Source organism: Henckelia pumila, chromosome 2 (assembly GCF_033568475.1).
Source record: "Henckelia pumila isolate YLH828 chromosome 2, ASM3356847v2, whole genome shotgun sequence".
NCBI lineage: Eukaryota > Viridiplantae > Streptophyta > Magnoliopsida > Lamiales > Gesneriaceae > Henckelia > Henckelia pumila.
Genome location: NC_133121.1, coordinates 9360889 through 9368398, shown reverse-complemented (window position 1 = coordinate 9368398; position 7510 = coordinate 9360889).

The window sequence follows — 7510 nt, the reverse complement described above, 5'->3', positions numbered from 1 at the left end:
TCCAATTTCTGAAGTTGAGATGATTTTACTGTTCATCGAAATGGGTTGACCGATTCGATTTGGTCAAACTCATCTGATTTGGTCAAGCTTTGATGTGGTCTGGTACAAATTTGATCTGGTCGAACTTTGATTTGGTCTGGTTCAATTGATCTGGTTAGAGCGACTTCGATCTGGTCTTGTTCACTTGATCTGGTTTGACCATGTTTGATCTGATCTTTTCATTTGATTATAACTATTGATTCACTGATTTTTTGGCAAGGTGATGAACATGAAATTTGTAGCCCATTGTCTTGGATTTCCACGGAATCAAGAATCACTCTATTTCAAGTTTTTATGTGAAAGATATACTTGAAATACTAAGCTATGTCAGAAATTCTGTTCTGCAGAATTTCTGTGCAGAACTTGAAACTTCATATCTCTTTATCAGCTTCTTAAACTCCGATTCAGGATTTGACTTGTGAAGATGATTTGCAGATCATTTTTTTTTATCTTCATAACACATAATAAATTGTCCCGTTCGGATAAGAGAGGTGTAAGTTATGGCCAAAATACCAGGACTGATCTGTTTGATCTAGTTTCTGTAACTTTGATCTGATTTGCATCTAGCTCAATGTTGCGACCAACTTTTCGCCTTAATAATGTCCGAATTAACTGATATGACCTGAAATATGACTTGTAGATATTTGAGTAAGATTTCCAACAGTTTATGCTTCAATTCATTTGGATCACCGAGCTATGAGATATGCTTGATTTACTCAACTGCGCCAGCTTGAATTATTTGATTTCCAGCTCAAACATTTCCAACTTTGATCTACTAACTACACCGCTTAATTAAATATGATAGAAACACAATAACAAGTTTTTTTATCATCAAAATCAAGATTTCTTGTGTTTCAAAATCCAACACACCTATTAATTGACAACTAATGGCATGCATTAAATTTAATTAAAACTTGAAAACTAAACAGAGTATAACTTGTGAAAACATAACCCATAATTTACATAACAAAGCTTAGGAAAAACAATTACAGACTTATTTCAATAGTGATACAACCATATCGAATAAACTTAAAAAGAACTGTCTAAAATATTATACAACTATATCGAATCCTGGTGTATAACAAAACCCCTGAAAGCTCCGGCTCCCCTAGTCCTGCCTTGAACCATCAGCTCCATCCATCTTGCGACCTGCCCCGTGGGGTGTCCAAGACAACAACTAGGACGTGAGCGCTAACGCCTAGTACGTAAACATTATAAGTAAACATATATATATATATATATATATATATATATATATATATATAATGCATGCAACCGTGATGACTGGTAAAGGGTCATCTAGTAAGTCATGCTCAGTACAGGCGCCAAGTGAGTGTTGTTATCTCACAGATCAACCTCTGGATACAACCACACTCGTCTAGAACACTAGAGTACGCAGACATACATGTCACCACCATCGCGGTACTCTCACTGATAGACTATCAAGTATAGAGCTGAGCGGCTTTATAATTAGGTATAACAAGGTATAGGCTGAACGTGTATGTGCACATGATATATAAATATGGAAAGCGGTAAAACATACATCATGTCACATAATAATGCCAAGTAAATGCAACATATAAACATGTATACTTGTTGGCAATCTCAGTCAATGTATACGTACCTCTAGGCTAGTTCAAGTCTAGTAGGATCCTAGGTTCCAAACTTATATTCAAAAGTTCACCGTATCACTACACAAGTTCTATATGCCTTAACTAAGATAATAAATACTCTCAAAACTTAAATAGATTCCTGGACCATACCTTTACCGTCGTAAGCCCTTTGGAGTCGCTAGTCCAGGGATGACTATAACCACGCCTTGGTTATTCCAGAACCTTACTATAAACCGATAGGGCTATCTAGTGTATACCTTACACTATATAACTGAAGTAGGAAAGTTAGGAATTCGTAATTCAAAACAAATACAAATGAACCCTATTTATAGCCCCCAAACTTGGTCATGATCGGATCCTCCGAAATTACGTTCGGATCGTCCGATCTAGCTCCTAGCTTGCATGCGTGACAAGTCAGGTTTGGATCGTCCGATTGCGAGTTTGGACCATCCGAAGTGCTCAACATATGACACTTGTCAAAATATATGGCTGAATCATCCTGCCTGGCTGGCATAAGGGATTTTGGATTGTCCGATCATGGGTTCGGATCGTCCAAACTTGCATTAACTCCGAATTCAATAAAGCCACGTTCGGAGCTCCTTGATTGCTGGGTTTGGATCGTCCAAAGACTCTTCGGACCATCCGATCTGGCCCAAAACTTTGGAAGCCCAATTCTTAACTCTGAATTCCGTTTAAGCCATTGGATTGGTTAATTACTAACCCTTAATCATGATTATCATATTATTATCTTAAAATAAAATCTGAGTTACTACAAGAACATAGTCATACCTAGTGTCCATATCCATTGCATTCTCTACATTGTACAAAATCAAAATTCTTGGTATTAGATTCATAATGAACAACATACCTTGGTCGAGATGGTTCTCGAGTAGGTGACACCCTCAACAGATTCTCAGGAGCAAGAAAACTAGGGTGCTTAGATTGTTGTTCAACTTTTTGTTTGTTTTTGCTCTTCAAATAATTTTCAAACTTCTGGGTGATCAATAAAATTGAATATTCACATAAATCTGAATTATTGACTTCCAGTGGTCGGAGTGTAACGTTAGCCACAGGCACGTCTATGATAAACCTACAAAACAAAAATAACCAGAATCTCTCTTAGTAAGGTCAAGATTGGTAGTCGAACCACAGGACAAAATATCTCATTGAAGTCAATGCCTTCTTTTTGAGCGTACCCTTTAACAACCAATCTCGCACGATACCACTCCACTTGGTTATTGCCATCACCCCTGATCTTATAAACACATATGTTACCGATAGCTGCCCTTTCTCATGGTAGTGTAACAAGATCACAAGTTTTGTTGTTGTCCAATGCTTCCAATTCTTCCTACATCGCTGTCATCCGCAAGGATACATCCGAGCTTTGAGTAGCCTCATGAAAATTTGATGGCTCACCATCCTCTGTTAATAGACAATATGCAATGTTGCTTTTAGTGACATAATCTGAAAGCCAACCTGGTTGTTTTCTCCCTCAAGTTGACTACCTTGCTTTGGAAACCTCTGACTCACTTGGTTCTTGTTCCTCGTGCTCTGGTACTGCTTTGCAAGAAACTTGATCTTAGTCTGTCTTATTTTCCACCTGAATGATACTAGCCTTGAAGATAACATCTTTGCTGATGATAAGCTTTTGAACAGTGGGATCCCACAAGCGAAACCCATTTACTCCATCAGCATAACCCAATAAGATACATTTTTTGGATTTGGAATCCAGCTTTGATCTTTCTTGTTCATTGCCAGTCCACACCTCCATTGGTGTGTTCAAATCAATCTCCACTAAAGGAGAACGATTGATTATGTAAGAAGCGGTTTTGACTGCTTCTTCCCAAAATGAATTGGCTAGACCCACAGTACTCAACATGGCCCTTGTTATGTCCAACAAAGTTTTGTTCATTTGCTCTGCCACTCCATTCTGTTGAGGCGTGTAAGCACTCGTGAACTGTCTTTTGATGCCCATGCTGGCAAAATGCATCAAACACATCACTGGTATATTCTCCTCCATTTTTTGTCCTCAAACACTTAATTTTCTTGTCAGAATCAAGTTCAACACTCGCTTTAAAAACTTTGAAGACTTCAAAAACATCTGACTTCCTCTTGATTGGATATACCCAACTTATCCTAGAGAAGTCATCAATAAACGAAACAAAATATCTCGCTCCTCCTGGGGACACCACCGGTGCTTGCCAAACATCAGAATGAATCAGCTCCAATATGGCTTTGCTTTTGGCTTTAGATGTGCCAAAATTTAATATGTGTTGTTTACTGGTAACACAATGCTCACAAAAGGGTATATTCACTTTTTTAAGCCCCGACAACATCTTTCGTTCTGAGAGAATCTTCATTCCTCGTTCTGACATATGCCCAAGCTTTCTATGCCACAACACTGTTGATTCTTCTTCCTAAACAATTGATGCAACAGTTAGTTCTGCCTCTTTGTGTGTTTTTCCCAACAGTACATATAGATTTGCAGCAACTTTTTCTGTCTTCATAACCACAAGAGAGCATTTCTCAATCTTCATGATCTCTTTCTCAACACGGGTTTTGCACCCAATATCATCCAAATGCCCTAAATACAAAAGATTCTTTGTCAGGCCCTTCACATGTTGTACCTCTTGTATGGTGCGAATAGTACCATCAAACATTTTTAGTTTGATGGTACCGACCCTAGCAATTTCCAAGGCATGATCATTTCCCTTGAATACAGATCCTTCTGAGACTGGTTCATACTGATTGAACCATTCTCTCCTTGACGTCATGTGTCACGTCGTTCTTGAATCCATAATCCATGCATCACAAAATTTGTGTCTGCCTTCTACAACTGTTGCTTCTTTGCTAAATAATATTTCACCACTTCCTGAAGTACTGGCCACATTTCCTTGAGAACCCTTTTCGATGCTTTTTGTACACTCTCTCTTGAAGTGCCCTTTACCGCCACATTTAAATCAGTAACTATTTTATTCTTACTTCTTGACTTGGATCTACCATATTTGTGGCTCCCACTGGAGTCACGCTCCGTCAATCTTTCTTTTGTCATCGGTAAAGCCTTTGCTTGCTTTGACGTTGCCAACCTGTGGGGGCCTCGGGTTGCTAATCTCATCTTAGGACAATTAATGATTAATAAAAAAATTAACCAAGTATTTAAAAGAATACTCAAACCCGTGAATTTTTTTTTAAAATCTTGCACTTCGCTCGATCGATTGAATTCATCCGATAGAGCGAGTTGGAAATTCCATTTCTCGGGTCTGAGCATATTTTGGCCTCGCTCGATCGGTGGAACTCACCCGATTGAGCGAGCTCAAAATTCCAATTCTCTGTTTTGAAAATTTAAGGGCCTCGCTCGATCGGTTAAATTCAACCGATCGAGCGAGCATACTCGGCTCATAAATTTTGCAGAATTCAGCAGTTGATCCAACTCTAAACATGCATTCAAAACTTCATTTCTTCAATCCAACACATGCTTTTTCAATGCTAGAAACATGAACATATATACATCAAATATTAAACATGCTTCCATAAAATATTACATTCAAACCATAGTTCAAAACATCAAGAACTAAGCTATCAACTCAAACTATTCAAAATATGTTCTTCAACATATTTACAAAGCATTGACTTCTAACATAAGAAACAAATCTATGGTTCACACGCTTCAGCTAAAACCCGAGTCACCACTTCTATCTTGTTCTCGTTCTTTTACGGTCTTCTCTGATTCGTTCCAGCCCCACCTATTGCCATGCACACATACAAACAAGACAATAGCCGGAAAGACTCCGGTGAGAATTTAATCCCAGTATAAAACAACATAAACATGCATCGACTCAAGTAATTCAACTTGAAGCATCTTAAACAACCATTCTCATAAGAAAACTCAAAGAAACATAGGCATATAAACTCAACATGCTACATATCAAGTTTCCAATAATACATTCAGCTACTTTGTAAGAAAAGTAAGATAATGCATGAATTAAAAATCGGGTTCTAAACTCGGTATCGGTTCTTTTTGAGATCCCTGGGAAAGAAACACATCAACCCATCTACCCACTCTCCATTCGAGATGACGTTGAGTGCTTATTCCCGGACTTTGGTCCACTATATCGAGCGTCAAACGTTAGGGATGAATCAATCACCTAAGCTCCTCAATATACATCCAAACATCCTATCATCTCGTCTTGGAAACTCAGCCCTCAAAACTCGAAAGAAATTTGGCCCAATATGAATGCAACACAATTCAAACGCGTAAATAAAGACCAATCATACAAGCTAATTCAAGCAAGTAAGCATATATGCAACTATCAAACATATAAGCGCAAAGTATGTGGTTTTAAAAGGGATACTCAATAGATTCATATTGAGTGTGCAAGACCTTTATTTAAAGGTTGTCTTATACCTTTCTTTCTTGGTTTCCCAACTCTTCAAATGTTCACAAATTGCAGCAACCAAAAGCTATTCAAATTCTGCTCAAACTCTACTTGATCTTCAAGGCTTAACTTCACAAACCGTGGCCAACTCTTTCTCAGTTCGAAGCTAAACTTCTCGAGCTCAATGCCCCCTATTTTCAATCTGAAATCACGTCATATATATTGAAGAACATCAACAAGAACTCAAACCATGTTCAGCTCAATCAAAGATAATCTAAAACTAGCCAATTCTTGACTTGATGGCATAACGATATAATTTCAGCAACCGTAACTCATTTCCAGCCATTCTATCATTCTTATCAACTTCATATACACATTATAACAGCTGAATATCATCATATATCAGCTAAATCAGAAGCATAGGGTCGAATAAAACTTCTCAAAACTCATAGAAATTTCAAATGACGATTGTTCTTCGACCCAAATTCGATATCGTAATACATATCAAATCTAACAATCATATGGACCTCTAATACATCATATACCAGCCATAGTTCATCATAAACTAGCAAATTCATAAGGTAAGAATCTCGAACATAAGCTGGAAAATAAAATAAATTCCAATCATCGTCCGTTCTTCGATACGGTTGAGAATATATGATCACAACTTCTTCAACAACATCACTACATGCTCAAGTCTGATTTCTGCCCCATAACATAATTTCGAAAGCATCTGGATCAAGATAATACTTGCATCAATCGAAACCCTTCTTGCAAGGATTCCAAAACTATCTTCGGAATTGAAATCGGACGAACGGATTAAAAGTTATCAATTTTTGAAGATGAAGAAGAAAGCTTGAAGATAGGGTTCTTGATGGTTTTGCTGCTGAAGATTGAGGAGAATAGACTTGTTACACGTTTAAGCCTCTAAATATAGCAAATGTCCAAGTCAAAATATCATATTTGCATTTTGGCCCCTCAACTCTTTACTATTTGCTGTTTAGTCATCGGTCAATCTTTTTATTTCAATTTAAATCCTAAATAATTTAAGAATATTAGAATTTAAATCAAAACTCCAAAATTCTCAAATTACTTATTCTCGGATTAAAATTAAATTAATTTTCGAGGCTTTACACAACCTATCTTCCTTGTTCCTCCGACGACTCTTTTCTCCAAGAACAGCAGTTAAGACGTCGTCAAAATTTAAATTATCCAAAAGAACATTGTTGGTGACATTGATGATGAGCTGATCATATGAATCTGGTAGACTCTGAAGTAGAAGCTTCGCACGTTCTTTTTCCTTTATTTTATGCCCCATAGACGTGAGCCAATAAAATAAAGTATTCGATGTGTTGATATGGTCGGTCATCGAAGAGGATTCCGCCATCCAAAGAGTATAAACTTTCTCTTTAAAAAAATCTTGTTGTGCGGTGACTTGACCTCATACAGGTTTGCCAGAGTATCCCAAATAACTTTTGCATT